Here is a 17,944-nt window from a genome sequence, read left to right on the forward strand (position 1 = left end):
AAACCTTACCCAAATCTTCTGCTCATTCAAGAAGCTCATCACCGATGTACAATTTTTTATTTTACAATACCATGTGTCGATACGGCTATATTTGCTAACTTGTTTTTTTTTTTTTTTTGGAAGCTTTACTATGCGTAAGTGTACGAATGTTTCGTTCTCCCTACCCAAAAAAGAATATCTTCATGTTTTATATTGAATCGATAGAATATTGTATCTCGTTTCACTATCACTGAATATAGTCTAACCATAAAACGAACTTACCTTGAGTAAAGTTTAATTGCAATTATAATAATTGTGTAATCCGAATGAATTATAATTTCAGAAGTGCAGTAAAATTAGTTCGACAAGTAGCTGACATCTACGAAACGAATTAAATTGTACATTTTTTTAGGACAAATAGAAAGTCAGAAGTGATGCCCAAATCTACCGAAATTCAACAAACTTATCTTGTGCTTCGTCCGCTACTTTGAGAAACAGGTAATCTTTGATATTTCGGCTCCAACTAGATGGGTTTTCGTTTTTCTCTTTTAGTTTTTCAGGGGAAAATCTTACCTACAACTTTTACGAAAGGCATTTTTTCATAGCTGTAAGGGGAAGCAGGTTATAACGAAAAAATGCCTACAATTCACGCTTACAAATGTTGATTGTCAATTGTATTGCCCCTTTCAATTTTACCAATAAATAGTTTCAATCGTAACACGGATCGTCAAGATTCGCCACAGCTATGAGCTGAACCCGCAATCCAGCCAAATGTGTGTCGTTAATCTCATCGTATTCAATCCAATTGTTTACTGAAAAATGATCGTTTATTGAGTGCCAGAAAAATAATTTTACTGACCTAGCTCACGGCTTTGTTTTAGTACAGGGTCATGCCATTCGGTGTCGATGTATTCTGGCTATCGAGGAGAGCGAAATTCTGGGTGGAAGTTGGAGAGGTTTGACAAAATAAGGGTGTTCATTATAAAGAACAATACCTTTATTATTGAATCACTTATTCTTGCTCAACTCTCTCCTTCAACTTACCCACGTTCACTAAGCTATGTAAAATTATCTTTATGGTGGTGCTTATGCGCGATATAGAATGGAGAACTTCACCATACCCTCAGTACTAGTTGCAACGTATGAATAAATATGTAAACGCTCAGCCACCTCGTGACCGCAGCTGGTGTGTTACTACCTCAAGTACATGTGCTTCCATCTGAGGTGGCACTCGGCGGGAGAATTTGAATTTTGACCAAGCTAGGTTGTATTAATTTAGCTCTATAAAGAGATGAATAAATTCTACCTTGCCACACAATGCAGGTTTTAGAGGACTTAATTCTTAACACTGATGTATATCATGTACGATATTGAAATGATTCAAGTATTATCTAAGATAGAAATCGTCAAAGTTGTCTTTGTTCATTATAACTGTGAAGAATCCCAACATAGAAGCCGACAAAGCAGTTGCACTTGCATAGAAACATTCCCGTAAAAAACTAGGAAATTGCAAAACTTGAAATGTGCTCAGGTTGAATTTTCCAGTGGTTAATACGAATCGACATCCATAGAAATGTAGGGAGAAACGCTGCAAAAACTTGCGCGTTATGATTGTATCTAGATGCGACCACATGGATTCACAAATATTATATTATTATACTCCCTAGATTCTGGAAGTCGGTCATAAGATAGTTTTAAAAAGCACATTATATATTTCTACTAATAATTGTTACATGAATAACTGTGATAATCAGTTTACATATTTTCGGCAATAAGTGATTTCGTTTTTCAAATATGACATAATCAAATCCTAATGAATTTCAAACGACGCGCGACGTTATCAAATTTCGCCATTTAAACAGCTATTGTCAAGTGTCAGTGACATCATTAGTATTGCATATCGTGATGAGTGTTTGTAGCTACAAATATTTGGGTTACATACGTTTGGATCATGAGTAAGACTAGGTCTTTCACTTCTTGTTTCTAGCCATCTAAGTCCTTGCAATGACTTATTCGTCACTTAAATTAAAGTTATGTCCTTTTAATTTGTTTTCCTTTCTTTATACTTGTTCATTTAATAAACTATACTTTCCCAAATAAATTTGAACCCGTATTTTTATTGAAAAATGTTTATAATAAACTTCTTTTTTTTACCTACAGTTCTACATACATCGACATTTGTATATTATGTTGTAAATGTGGAATAGTGAAGCACGTCCTGGGTAAAAATAGTTTATACAAAATTACATATGAAAACATATCTTATCATATACGATAATGTATAATAATATATGTATACTCATATGAAGTTGTATATGGTTATACATAGTGTTATATTTAACGATACATTATGGTATATAGTTGCATATGATTGCACGTGTTTACATATATAATCATATATACACCATTTTCACTCCGGAAGGTGATTAGTTAAGAATACTATAAAAGAATAATACAAAATAATACGCTTGTCCCAATACTGCCGTATACTGCTAGTGTAATATAATCCAGTAATTTCACTGTAGAAATATCGTAAGAATGACGTCAACAATACAATGGCAGTTGGGCTATAAATCAATAATGAAAAAACTTTCTGGCTATAAAGCGGAACCGTAGAAACGATGAAAGTATCAATGAGAAAAAAGAGAAAGTTGATTTATAGATACATATTCATCATTATAGATTTACAGCCTTTACACGTAATCTGAAGCATCAAGTTAAACCTGTTGGATTTTAAAAATGATAACACGACATCTAGTACTGGTTCTTGATAGTGTAACGTACTTTGACGTTACGGAAAATAAATATGGATCCGCGAGTTGAATTATCAAGTCAAAAATCAAGAGCGTGAATAAAATGTTGTGAAAATGCTTTAATGCAAGATATGTGTTTCTCGTTTAAAGTCTGAAACAAGACTGTTTTTACAATAATGTTGGTTGATGCAGCAACATTATTCTTTTGAAAGACATAAGAGGTTTATAAACGTCTTTTATCTATGCTGACTACTAGATCATTAAAGAGGGGGCAAAACGGGTGATTTCACCCTTTGTAAGACTACTCCCCCCCGAGGAAAAGAGTCGTCCCGACTCGGGAAAGATAAAACAATTATGAAAGTGATCTAGCAGTCAGTGCTCAAAGGTGAGTTGGAGCTGTGGCTCTGAAAATTTAAGGACTCCCTTTTTTACTATCTGGCATTTGCCCACAGTCTCAAGGTAAACCACAGAAAACCTTGAGCAGATAGTTGAGCGTTAAATAACTTCAAAAATTTATGTGCCTTGTTTTTACAAAGGTTATTGTTATTGAGTGTTGTGTATCTTCATGAATTTAAAGACATCAAAATCATCCGGATCGTCGTCGAAAAGAAAATTCATTCCTCTTCAGGGAAAATAGCCCAGTGAATCAAACACAGATGAGTACGACGAGGCGGGAAACCATAACTGGAAGAACTCTGGGTCCTAGGCAACGTAAAGGCTGATTCCCTCTGAGAACCGGCACAGGAAACAGAAAAAAGGAATGGGTTTTTTCTTCAGAAATAGCACACCCTAGAGTTTGGAGGACAAATGTGAGTGGTGGTATAACAATTCAAATTCACTAAGTGAATCTGAGAGAATACACGAATAAAATAAATTGAATATTTATTTGAAAGAAAAGAAACGATCTTATCTCATTTATTTCGTGTCATTCTTCAAAATGAAGGCCACCAGTCATCCTTAGGAATTGGGAAAGGTCGGAAAGTAAAAGCTGTTCGGCAAATAACCTGAAAAGTGCTTACAAACACTGACACTTAAGGTTAATAAAATGTGAAAATCAAGCAATCGCTCATCGACCTCGAAAAATAATCGTGGCTCTTTTCACATTAATAAACCAAAGCCTATCCAACACAAAACTCAATTCCGAAGAAGAAGTTTCCAGAAGAAAACAAAACTCTTAGGAAAACAAAAGATCATTTCAAAACAAACAACTTCTTAAAGCCTTAATAAAGCAAGTATAGGTTAACTTCCCCATGTCAAGGAAGTACAAAAATCTTTATAAACTTGATCGGCCGTAGCTTCTGCATTTATAACCAAAACAGGAGCCGATAAAGAAGAAAAGGTTTGATTTACTAGCCAATCCTCATGAACCTCATGAATAGTTCTGAGTAGCTCTAAAGAAATACTCGATGCTTCCTCACGAGAACGGGAACTAACTCGAGCAAAAGAAGTTTCTGGGGAAACTCGCAAATAAACAATCAAATCTACTCTGAGCTCAGACGAGCGAATGAGAAGATCGAAATTTTTCATCAATAAATGAGATTCGAAGTCGCGAAAATTACCTGACCTTCGACGAGCTTCATTTCCCTGACAGGCAATAAAATAGGTTGGGAATGCCTGTCACGCATAACCAAAATAATTCAAAGAAAGAGGTTAACTCCAATGATGATTGTATATAAAAACGTCTGAAACTAGTTCCTCAAACCAGTCTCAGAAGAAGAGTTAGTTTGAGGATTCAGGATTTTCTTCCCCAACCTCTATATCTCTTCTTCGCCAATTATAGGAATCTGAATGCGAGTTTTGTATCATTTCTCTACTATTCTTTTTAAGTAAAAAGCAATGATTGGCATCATGTCCTATTTTATGACAAAATAAACAAGTTACTATATTTTGATCTGTCGTAACTTCGCCTCTAATTTCGTGTTTGTTACTCTGATTCTGAAGAGAACCACGATTTTCACGATTATAATACTTGTTATTATTTTTATTTGTGTAATTTTGAGGCTTTGACTCTTCCGAGTGTTCAAAACCTCGTCTTTCTGAGGTGCTTTTGGACACCTCAATCCGTCGAAACCGGTTCAACCCAAAATATTGTTTCCTCATTGCCTCCACCTCAAGGGCTTTGGCCGTTGCCTCCCGCAGAGAAGTGAGACCCGATGTCCCAACGGCCATTTTAATTTCTGGATCATTGATTGCATTTAAGAAAGCTTGTATCGCTAATAAATTACGAGATGGCTCGTGATCTGGCAAAGCTACACGAGAAAGCCGTTCAATATCTTGACTAAGAGACGCGAGGTCTTCGTCTCGTCCTTGTCTTCTAGTCTGTAATTGAGCTGTGTACAGTTTTGTCAAGTGGTCATTTCCGTATCTTAATTTAAGCGCGGAGCTAAGTTTTTCATAGTCGGAAATTTCTTCCTCAGACAATGCCCTTAAAACATTCAAAGCCGGCGTTCGAAGACAAGAGGCAAGACTGTGGGCCCTCATGGCGGAGTCCCACTGGTTATGTTTTGCAATCGTCTTAAACTGGCGTTTATAATCTGCCCATGGAATCTTTCCATCAAAAATTGGCGGTTTTTAAGGATAAAAAGGTTTCTCGTTAATTTGAGAAGTAACCCCAGGAAATCTTGTATTATTTAATTGGCTTAAATGGGAATAACGAGATGGAACGTGAGGCAAAGGCTCGGAAAAGCCAACCTCATTATTAACTGTTACTCTACCAATTGGGGATTCATCCATTCCCCTAATAAAAGGCACAGACCTTGAGTCTCGTACATCCTGGAACGGTCCTGGATGTTGGACCTGTCGAACAGCGGGAACGGGAACAGAAGAGGGAACAGGAGAGGGAACAGGAGAGGGAAGCCGAGTAACGACTCTGGAACCTCGTGAGGTGACAGCCGGTTCTCCTGAGCCATTCACCTGATGAACAGCCTGAAGAGCTGCCACAGTCGTCCGGAACAGTTCATGCAGACTGGTCTCGGATCGTTCTTGAGCTTCTCTATCAGGCCTGCGCTGCTCCAACTGAGAGGCAATTTCCCTTTCTCGCTGTTCTTGTTCTCTTTTTCGCTGCTCTTGTTGATCAAGAAGCAGCTGAAGAAGTTGCTGTTGTTGACGCTCAGCGGCCTCTTGTTGTTGAGACATAATCTTCAGCAGATCAATTTGAGAGACTATCGAAGGAATTGGATGAGGGTCCACTGAAGGTGATGGAATCGTTTCAGGGACCCGCGGATTCTCCATAATGCAAGGTTCTTCTCCGCCACTTTCCCTTCGACGTAAGCGCGTCAAACGACTGTTGCTCATAGTTTATTTCACGCACTGAATTGACTAAACACTTTGCCGTCCGGCGACACCACAGTGGTGACGTGCGCAAATTACCGGCCAACAACCGGCGACACCACAGTGGTGTTATGAGCACAGTATCGCTCGGGGTCTGTGACAACACTTTAGTGTCTTTAGCTTTCTGCTGGTGTTTTGTTTCGTTAACAATATGTTACACAAGTTATCAAAGAGATTAGTAAAACTTAACAATTTATAATCTCCCGATAATGTCAAGAACGGCCGGCGACAAGTCAAGTGATCCGAATAAGCGCTGCCGGCGCCAGGCGAATAAATATTTACGAATCGTGCGGACGGCAAAGTGTTAATTGAAAAGAAACTCTAGATCCCACTTCTGACACCAATGTAACGTACTTTGACGTTACGGAAAATAAATATGGATCCGCGAATTTAATTATCAAGTCAAAAGAAATCAAGAGCGTGAATAAAATGTTGTGAAAATGCTTCAATGCAACATATGTGTTTCTCGTTTAAAGTCTGAAACAAGACTGTTTTTACAATAATGTTGGTTGACGCAGCAACCTTCTTCTTTTGAAAGACATAAGAGGTTTATAAACGTCTTTTATCTATGCTGACTACTAGATCATTAAAGAGGGGGCAAAACGGGTGATTTCACCCTTTGTAACAATACTTCAAAATCGAACCCAACAACGTTCTCCGAGCTTCAAAAAGTATCGAGCCGTGACTTTTGACTTTTGTTTGACTTTCCTCGATCGGGACTGCGTGCAGTCCTGACATTTCTTGCTTGAGGTGAAAGATGGATTCTAATTTTCTCATTCGAGACAATGAGCAGGCGTGACATATCTCGTTCGGGACAACGCGTGGTCGAGAATCTACTGGAATCAATACGTTGTAAATTCAAAAGTGAACATAGAACATCCTGTGGTTGTCGTAAAGCTGGACTTGAATGCTCCGTAATATGTGAACATCACAGTGGAGAACTATTCACAAGCATCGTGCAGTTGCAAACAATTATCGCAGAGAAAGATGACTGCAATAAATCGAAATCGCTTTTGATTGAGTGCAACGGAGCTTCGACTGACGATTCAGAAACAGAGGAAGATGTTGACTGAGCAAGTTGCGATATCAATGAAGACGACATAGATGACATCAATAAGCCTGGCCCATCGACAAGAAAGCCAAAACGTGTATAAATTATCATCAGTTCATAGAAATCAGCTTTCTATCTCGTGTAATTTTAGTATCGTAAAATCATGCGGAAAACTAATTGATCTGAATTTAATACTCCACAAGTTTTATTCGAACACTTTATTGATAAAATAAAGAGAGCGGTACAATTGACAATAAACATTCGCAAGCATGAATTAATGGCTCATTTTTTGACTTCAGCTTTTACCTTTACAGCTACCTACCGTAGGAACCGAGATATCCAGAATTATCTGTTTTTTACGTTAGCGGATGAAGCACCAAAATCCCATGCATATACTTGCACGAATAGACTTGTGAATTTTGCAAAGAAATGAACAAATAATTGAAATGAGGAAAATTGATGGGTCGAGCTAAAAACAAGAGACTTTTTCTCGAAGTATCTCGAAGGATATTACTTCCAATTAGCCACGAATTCTACATTAAAGTGCTCACGTGATAATATGTTTTGTCTTTATTGGCGACAAGAGAAGGTTACGACCTCATGTTCAAAGAATGATGAAAACAATGATTCGCCACTATTGAAGAAGATTACTCGAATAACCTTAGCTTTAGATGTGTGGATCATCGAGACTAAGACTCGTCAAATGTAATCGATCAGTGATGAGTTGTATCGGGATCAGATCTTCACCTCAGTATCAAAAGGGTTGTTGATCTCGAGCCGATGGTAATGAGCCACTTTATGAATTTGGCATTTGTGCAAATGTGTCGAAAATTTATTGTTCAAAAATGTTCATTTAGTTCGCTTATGATTCAATTATAGTATTAAAATGATTGAATTCTTATCAATTGTGAATGGTAAAATAATTGATTGTTATTATTGGAACTTAATATAATGCGATTCTGTTGAGTGATATTATTCTTGAATATCAAGGTCGTGAACAAAAACACACTTTTTTTTGTGTTAACGTTTCAGCCCGGATGGGAGCCCTCCTCAGAACAATTTATTTCAGAACATCTGTCACAAACGAAAATTTTAAAATAATGTACAACTTCGTTATAATTAGATTATATGTGAGAGGTTTGGGTAATAAGCAGAGATGTTTGTGCTAATATGAATAAGAGGAATTACCTGATGATGAACTGACACTTTCAAATAACGAAGAAAAGGAACCAACTAGTATGTGGTGAATGCGTGTTAGAATAACCGAGTAAAACACGAATGTTCATTTTTAAAAAAAAACTACGACAGCGATACGAAACTCCCAAGCATTCATCCTGGTTGTTAATTGAATAAAAACACACAACGACCGTTTTAGGTTTTGAGTCTGGAGCACTTTTGAACGTGTGGAGCGTCCAGTGTGTAGTGGGGAAAAACCGATATCAGTCATTATCAGAGCAAGCACAGAGTCAACGGGTTCAATAGAAATCAGAAAATGTTAAGACGGTAAAATAGAGAGCAAGCTCACTCGGTAATAGATAGTTACGATCGGTGTATCACAGAGGTGTAAATAGTACTCAGATGTTTAATATCTTGTCTTCGATTAACAGAATTGGGATGTGCAACAATATTGCACATTTCTAACAATAACCTATTCTAATACAATGGTTCAACGTCTTTAATGCTGGCTCGACAATAATTGAATGAATGATCAAATTCGATGGCATGTCTAGTCAGTGCAGTATAAACATCCTGACGTTCATGGATATTGCGTTTATGTTCAGTTATCCTGGTGCCCAGTTGCCTACTTGTTTGGCCTATGTAGGACATGTTGCATTGGTTGCCGGGAATTTCATAGACTACACAAGAACGCATACACGGGGGTACAAGGTCCTTACCAGAGTCAAACATAGAGGATAGATCATGTGCACTTTTTCCCACAAATTGGATTTTATACTCAGAGAATATGCTGTTGAGTGACTGAAACAAACCCGCAACGTATGGGATAGTGACAAAATTTTTTTGAATAACTTGTGCACCAGATGCATCATTGTTGTTGTTAGAACTGATCGATGACAAAATGGAATCGTATTTAACCTGTATATGTTTGTTGAGCGAACAAATTGAATAGTCGTTCTTACGTAGTACCTGATGAATCAAGGACATATTTTTGTGACGAAATTCCCTACTTGAAAGTCGAATCGCTCTATCAACCAAACAATAAATCGTTCCAATTTTGTAAAATCGGGGATGGTGAGAATGAAAATTGAAGTACCTTTGTGACCAGGTAACCTTATGGAACCAGTCACTTTTGATGAGCTGGTTACCACTGACGATTGGAACATCCGAAAAGCTAATTCAATGATTACACTCTATTTCAGAGGTGAATTTTAATCTCGGATGGAATTGGTTGAGGACAGATAGCATTTCGTCAACTTTATCAGAAGGGACCGCTGTGATTATGTCATCTACATATCTGAAATAGAAAGGAGGCTTGAAGTCCGGTTTTTTAAGACAATAATGTTCGAGTTCATCCAAAACCATATCCGACAAAATTGGAGAGAGAGGCGAGCCCATCGGTAAACTATAAGTTTGAGCATAGTTGTTCCGATTAAATTTAAAAATGGCAGCCTTAAAACAGATGTGTAATGCTTTTATGAGTTCATTGAGTGGGACAGAAATCTTGTCCACCAACTGATGCCAACGCTGCTTCACCGCGTTGATTGCTAGATCTTGTGGAACATCGGTGAACAATGACACAACATCCAGCGAAACCAACACATGATCAGGTGGGAGACGAAAGTTCGTGATAGCTTTAACTAGAGCAAAACTGTCTCTGACACGTGACAGAGGAAGGAAAAGGTTGTTACCAATCCATTTACTAAGGAAGCGAGCTAGAGTGATGGTAGGACTGTCAGTGAAAGAAGCTATAATTCTTACCAGTGTATCCCGCTTATGAATTTCAGGTAGCCCGTAGGCTCCAGGTGGAAAACAATCAGTTTTTGAAATTTGCCGTTTAAGTTGGTCAGAAATAAGTTTACTTTTGGACCAATCCATTGTTAATTTTTTAACTTCCCGTAGAATTACCTGTCGAGGGTGTGTTTTTGACACACGACACTAAAAATTGGAATCGGTTTTCAATGCTCACAAGCCTTCTCACATTAACAAGCTAGCTAATATTATTGAGAACAAAAAAAGACCTACTTCTAATCTAATCGACTCGACCTTTGAAAATTGGATTGTGAACCGTAGTAATACGGAAATTCCTATCAATGTTGCTGATGTGCTATAAATGGGACCCAAGTATGGCATTCCTTCTGAGTCCCATCGCATTCCAACCAACAAACTTATCTCTGATTTTGAATCCAAAATCTCTTTTATTCCCTCTGACCCCCGCAATATGGCTCGGCTAGATTTTACAAACGCCTTAAAAAAGTTCATCAACACCTCTTTTCTCATTCACGTTGACAAGAATATCCTTGACAAGATCAAAGAAACTAAAATCTTTCATAAACATAACCAGGATTTACTTTTCTTGAAGGCAGACAAGGGCAACACGACTGTTGTTATGAACAATCAAATGTATGAGGAAAAAATGTTGCATCAACTCTCTAACAACAACACCTACAGAGTTGTTAGATATGATCTTACTTGTACCCTGCAACGGGAAGTTAAAAAATTAGCAATGGATTGGTCCAAAAGTAAACTTATTTCTGACCAACTCAGACGGCAAATTTCTAAAACTGATTGGTTTCCACCTGGAGCCTACGGGCTGCCTGAAATTCATAAACGGGATACACTGGTAAGAATTATAGCTTCTTTCACTGACAGTCCTACCATCAATCTAGCTCGCTTCCTTAGTAAATGGATTGGTAACAACCTTGTCCCTCCTCTGTCACGTGTCAGAGACAGTTTTGCTCTAGTTAAAGCTATCATGAACTTTCGTCTCCCACCTGATCATGTGTTGGTTTCGCTGGATGTTGTGCCATTGTTCACCAATGTTCCACAAGATCCAGCAATCAACGTGGTGAAGCAGCGTTGGCATCAGTTGGTGGACAAGATTTCTGTCCCACTCAATGAACTCATAAAAGCATTACACATCTGTTTTAAGGCTGCCATTTCTAAATTTAATCGGAACAACTATGCTCAAACTTATAGTTTACCGATGGGCTCGCCTCTCTCTCCAATTTTGTCGGATATGGTTTTGGATGAACTCGAACATTATTGTCTTAAAAAACCGGACTTCAAGCCTCCTTTCTATTTCAGATATGTAGATGACATAATCACAGCGGTCCCTTCTGATAAAGTTGACGAAATGCTATCTGTCCTCAACCAATTCCATCCGAGATTAAAATTCACCTCTGAAATAGAGTGTAATCATTGAATTAGCTTTTCGGATGTTCCAATCGTCAGTGGTAACCAGCTCATCAAAAGTGACTGGTTCCATAAGGTTACCTGGTCACAAAGGTACTTCAATTTTCATTCTCACCATCCCCGATTTTACAAAATTGGAACGATTTATTGTTTGGTTGATAGAGCGATTCGACTTTCAAGTAGGGAATTTCGTCACAAAAATATGTCCTTGATTCATCAGGTACTACGTAAGAACGACTATTCAATTTGTTCGCTCAACAAACATATACAGGTTAAATACGATTCCATTTTGTCATCGATCAGTTCTAACAACAACAATGATGCATCTGGTGCACAAGTTATTCAAAAAAATTTTGTCACTATCCCATACGTTGCGGGTTTGTTTCAGTCACTCAACAGCATATTCTCTGAGTATAAAATCCAATTTGTGGGAAAAAGTGCACATGATCTATCCTCTATGTTTGACTCTGGTAAGGACCTTGTACCCCCGTGTATGCGTTCTTGTGTAGTCTATGAAATTCCCGGCAACCAATGCAACATGTCCTACATAGGCCAAACAAGTAGGCAACTGGGCACCAGGATAACTGAACATAAACGCAATATCCATGAACGTCAGGATGTTTATACTGCACTGACTAGACATGCCATCGAATTTGATCATTCATTCAATTATTGTCGAGCCAGCATTAAAGACGTTGAACCATTGTATTAGAATAGGTTATTGTTAGAAATGTGCAATATTGTTGCACATCCCAATTCTGTTAATCGAAGACAAGATATTAAACATCTGAGTACTATTTACACCTCTGTGATACACCGATCGTAACTATCTATTACCGAGTGAGCTTGCTCTCTATTTTACCGTCTTAACATTTTCTGATTTCTATTGAACCCGTTGACTCTGTGCTTGCTCTGATAATGACTGATATCGGTTTTTCCCCACTACACACTGGACGCTCCACACGTTCAAAAATGCTTCAGACTCAAAACCTAAAACGGTCGTTGTGTGTTTTCATTCAATTAACAACCAGGATGAATGCTTGGGAGTTTCGTATCGCTGTCGTAGTTTTTTTTAAAAATGAACATTCGTGTTTTACTCGGTTATTCTAACACGCATTCACCACATACTAGTTGGTTCCTTTTCTTCGTTACTCGAAAGTGTCCGTTTATCATCAGGTAATTCCTTTTATTCATATTAGCACAAACATCTCTGCTTATTACCCAAACCTCTCACATTTAATCTAATTATAACGAAGTTGTACATTATTTTAAAATTTTCGTTTGTGACAGATGTTCTGAAATAAATTGTTCTGAGGAGGGCCCCCTTCCGGGCTGAAACTTTAATACAAAAAAAAAGAGGTTTTTTTGTTCACGACCTTGATATCCAAGAATAATATTGCTCAACAATTCACCCAGGTCAAGAAAAATCGTCTTCATTAAGCGATTCTGTTGACCAAGGCTTAATCTTCCGTAATAAACTTGAAGAATCTTACAGTGTTTTTTCATGGAACGACAAGAAATAGTGAAGAACGGTGAAATTGAAAATCAAGCGATAGTGAATTTTTTCAATCGACAGTTCAAATCGAAACGCTTGATGTTAACGAGAAACCTTGAGACTTCAGACCGGTCACAACTAAGATTTCTCACAGTTATTCTACTCAAAAGGACTAACTCACATCCCCGTCCACGCACCCCGTGATTCGACAGACGAAAGACGTGGCTTCTTGGGTCAAAGGATCCAGAAGCCTGCAACTGCAACTAAGTTCTATAAATGGGCGTTGTAATGAGCCAATGAAATGTGAGTGGGACCCTTTGACGAAGATCTAGGTCGAGTCCTACGCTGAAGCATGATTTGGTGTTCTGAGGGTTTTCAGTCTCAGTAATTGTTTAACTAGAATAAAGCAAACGATACCTTATTGTTATTTTCATACTTCCGTCCATACTGCTTATTAAGTAACCTATTTGAAATGCTTATAGTATGGGCGGTTTGTAATAATTCTTGATGAAAAATTTGGATTATTCTTGAGGGCCTTTCAGGTGGAGCTGTTTATACCTGACTCAGCATTTCTTAGCTCAGCTTTTAGTAGCGGTTAATCTAATCGTTTATAAAACCCGGTACTGGAGAATGTTGTCGGTTTGTACGTGACTTTTGCTGGACGGGGTGAAAATGGTTGTTATATGAATATGAGAATGAAATAATGTATCATGCGATAAAAGTCGCTCAAGCGGCTAACGAAAGATCTCACATTACTATTTTCAGTAAAACAGAATTTTGAAAAGGTATCATCACCAAAATGTTCTGCCAAATTTAAGTTTACTCAGACGACTGGGACTATTAAAGCATTTTCGCGACTGATGATGATCTCAGACTTAAGCTTATCAGCTTACTACAGTCACGTACAGCACGCTTCCAGATCCATATTCAGCTGGTCGTGTTCTGAAGCAACTGCTCATCGACGAAGGTGACAAATTTTCACTCGCCGTGGAACCTTTTTAAAAAAGCAGCTTCGTCGACGACATCAGCGGCCATATGCTTATCGTTGAAGATATAAATTTGAAAAACTAGTAAATTCGAAAAATTAACGACGGAGCCAGGAATCGAACCTGGTATCTAGCGATGCTTTACCGGAGCCTTACTCCACTAGACCACCTAGCCGCCCTGACTCTGATGTCGTTAATTCCTCTCATCACCAGTAAGATCAAATTTGTTTTCTTGTGTTGTTGTATGTGTGAATATAAAGTGTTCTTCTTCTTCGAGCACAACTGTAAGAATGTCTGTAAGTGTGTTTACATTTTGGAATCTTACGCTTCTGATGCGAGGCCCGTAAGACAGTCAATGACCGTCTAATAATTGAAATGCGGATATGCATTATCAATATTAACATTAATCACGAGGTCTTTTCATTGTTGAAGATATAAATTTGAAAAACTGGTAAATTCGAAAAATTAACGACGGAGCCAGCCTTGTATAAATCTTAGTCTTGCGGTACCTTTGATATTTTTCTTTAGCACTTAAGCATCACTCATAGACTTTGAGGCTTTTATTTATTTGCACGCTTGTCTTAACAGATGTTTTATTCTAGCACCGTAATCTAAAATACTCTTGTTTCGCTTCTGTCCCGATTGTGCAAGGTCTAGCTGGATATCTGGAAGGTGTTGTTTAGATGCGTAGGTCTGTTTTAGGCAGTCTAGCAAATCTCGAAGAGAATCCGAGTTATCTGACTCTAGATATTTACTCGCGTCGCCTTCGATTTTCGTGCGAATGAGTGTGGAGCATATATTCAGTTCTCTGGCTAAGACAGCTTATTTTGCGGATTCTACTCTAATTATGAACTTCGATACGGGCATATTAGTGCCCTTAAACGTGGGAATCAGAGCCAATGAATCTTTAAAAGGCAGGCGCGGAAAAGTGCTTTCGATAGTCATGTTGTAAATTTTAACCTAGGTGTTGTCGACTTACAAAGTGAAGATGAAGAGGAGAAATAAAAGAAGATATTGTATTCTTCCGTGAAGATGTTGGTACAGCGATTTCGTGTCTGTAGGCGGTGATGACGTCGATGTGCGTTGTGTTGTACTAGAAGTCGTGAAGAATGAAGATGTCCTCGTAGTAGCAGCAGGAAATAGTTTTGCAGAAATATCGATTTGCAGATACGGATTTGTTTATGACGTTCGTGTGAATCAGAGATCGTTGATTGCGCTAGACGTAGAATATAACTTTCAGAGTATCCTCAACACTATCACACAGTCGTATTACTTTTGTATTAACATCACTGAGCTTGTACGATTTGGAACCGGTCTATGAGATGGCACTTTATGCGTAGCACACACGTAAAATTGTATCACTGGATTTCTGGAAAGCTAAGATCACCGCTGCCACCAATGTTACGTCAGTGAATGTGGTTTATTCCCGAGTGGTAGGAATAATCTGGTTTGACTTTGCTTTCACGTACTAAGAGACAACCGCAGTTTGGATTGAGGATTGAGTAACGTTGAATTTATTGGTAATATCAAGTATATATTTATTGCCAGAAGTCGAGATAGGGGTAAGATTGAAGTGTGTTGCACGAAGCTATTCAAGAGCTTTAGCTCTGAGGTTCTCCAGAGTTAGGATACGAATGAATCTAGAGACGACCAACGTACGGGTGCAGAAAAGATGTAAAGATGCTTGAGGAAGGGAATGGGATTAGATGAGTAAGCGCGATAGTGAATAGCGTGAGACTAGGTAGAGATAAGAAGACTGGACAGAGACCATGATATTTCTATAAGAACTGTGATAGAGTTAGCGAGTAGAAAAAATGGAGAGAGGTCGTACGCCGGACGTAACACAGTTTACGCCTGAGGAGAAAAAGTGTCACGATCACTGTCACTTCACGGGTAAATATTGCGGTCCTGCTCATAATCGGTGTACTATAATTTAAATTTCAGAGAGACGCATACAATACATATAGTTTTTCAAAATTTGTTTGATAACGATTCACACTTTTCAATAAAATCCCTTGCGTCAACTTTTTCTGGTGAAATTACACTGCTACTCATAAATAAGTAAAAATAATATCCGTCACGAAACGAGTTGATGGAACGATGATGCGCTCGAGATTTATCGATTCGTTTAGATTTATGGCTAGCAGTATCGATAAACTTTCGTCTTATTTGGATGATGCAGATAAACCCATAGGGAGTCAGTTTCATAGTAATTCTACACAGTTCAGTTTGATGAGTCGTAAACGCGTTTTTCGCTAACAATACGTCGATTGGTGGGGGAAACTCGATGAATCGTAATTACCTGCAAAAAAGCATTTCAACTCACGCTTCTGCGATGCAAATATTTCAGACGCCGATTATGAGCATGCTGAAAATGTTTGGGGGGAATTTTATTCGGAGTCATCGGGGGACTATTCTCATTTATATTTAAAGATGCATGTTCTTTTGCTTGCCGATATTTCCCAAAATTTCCGAGCCAGCTGCTTCAAAACATTTGATTTAGATCCGTTGTGCTACTAAACAGCATCGGGACTTGCTTTTGACGCGATGCTTAAACACACGAGAGTAATTTTACAACTTTTAGACGACCAAGAAATGATCTTATCTTTTGAAAGAAGCATTTGATGCGGTGTAGTACAACGTTATAATAACAACGCTCGGGACAATAACAGATTTATGGGGATAGGTTTTATCCGAGTGACGTGAAATCATATCTCATATATTTTGACGTCAACAATCTACAACGGTGCGGCTATGAGCGCACGTTTTCCGATCGGTTCGTTCGAGTGCGAGCATAATCCCATCGATATAACAACTCACCCGGACGATTCACCGATCGGTTACATCCTGGAGGTGGATTTAGACTATTCCATAGAACTTCATGAGGGTCATCAAGATTCACCCCTTTGTCCTGAGCATTTCACACCTCTGGGTGGTAAAAGCGCTGAACTCGTTGCCACCCTCCACCCGAAAACAAAAGATATATTACACTATAGAATTTTGAAGCAGTGTTTAAGTTCAGAATTGAAATTATCAAAAGTGCATAGAGTTTTAAGATTTGCACATTCTCCATGACTCAAGCCTTACAGCACTCTTAACACTGATATGCGCAAGCAGTCTAGGAATGAGTTTGAGTAAAACTTTTATGAACTCATGAATAAAGCGGTGTTTGAGAAGACTATGGAGAATGTGCGAAATCACAAAGATGTTAAATTGGTTACAAAATGGAATGGAAGAGGTGGCGCGAGAAGTGTTATTACCCGAGCAAACTTTCACAGCTGCACCGTATTTGACACAGTTATGGTTATCATAGAAATGAATGGGGTCAAAGTTTACTTTGCTAAGCCTATATACATTGGCGCCGCAATCCTATATCTCTCCAAAATTATTCTGTACGAATTTCATTATAATTATGTTAAAACTAACTTTCCGAACAAACAGGCCAAATTGATGTATACCGACACCGACAGCCTTATTCACCAATCCAATGTACCTAATATCTATGATATCGTCAAACGTGATGTGAACGCAATGTTAGACACTTCTAACTACTCTCCCGACAATGTGTACGGTATTCCCCTCAAAAACAAGAAATGTCTGGTCCTGACGTAGGATGAGAACAACGGAAAAATGATGACCCAGTTCATTGGGTTACGAGCGAAACTGTACACATTTACCACCATGAGTGAGGACGAAAAAAAACACGTCAGTGACATCAAAATGAGCAAACGTCCCAATGGTGTCAAAATTTCAACGTTGAACACAATCACGTTTTACGATTATAAGCGCTGTTTGTTGGCTTACAAAAAGTTGTTCCGACCAAAAGGACTGAAACGTAGTAAAAAACACCAAGTTAGTACTATCGTACAGAAAAAAATGGCTCTAAGTTACCAAGATGACAAGCCACAATTGATACCTGGGTAGACCGACACCGTAGCTTGGGGGTTTGCCGCCACCCTCAATAAACTAGCAATAAGAT

General features: G+C 38.4%; 1 protein-coding gene across 1 annotated transcript in view; it reads left to right on the top strand.

The window, feature by feature from the left end:
• Window positions 1-17,944, top strand: part of LOC124175102 (sodium-dependent neutral amino acid transporter B(0)AT3) — a 554,844-nt gene that overhangs the window by 178,710 nt on the left and 358,190 nt on the right. The window lies entirely within an intron of this gene.

The sequence above is a fragment of the Neodiprion fabricii genome, chromosome 2 (genome assembly GCF_021155785.1).
Source record: "Neodiprion fabricii isolate iyNeoFabr1 chromosome 2, iyNeoFabr1.1, whole genome shotgun sequence".
NCBI lineage: Eukaryota > Metazoa > Arthropoda > Insecta > Hymenoptera > Diprionidae > Neodiprion > Neodiprion fabricii.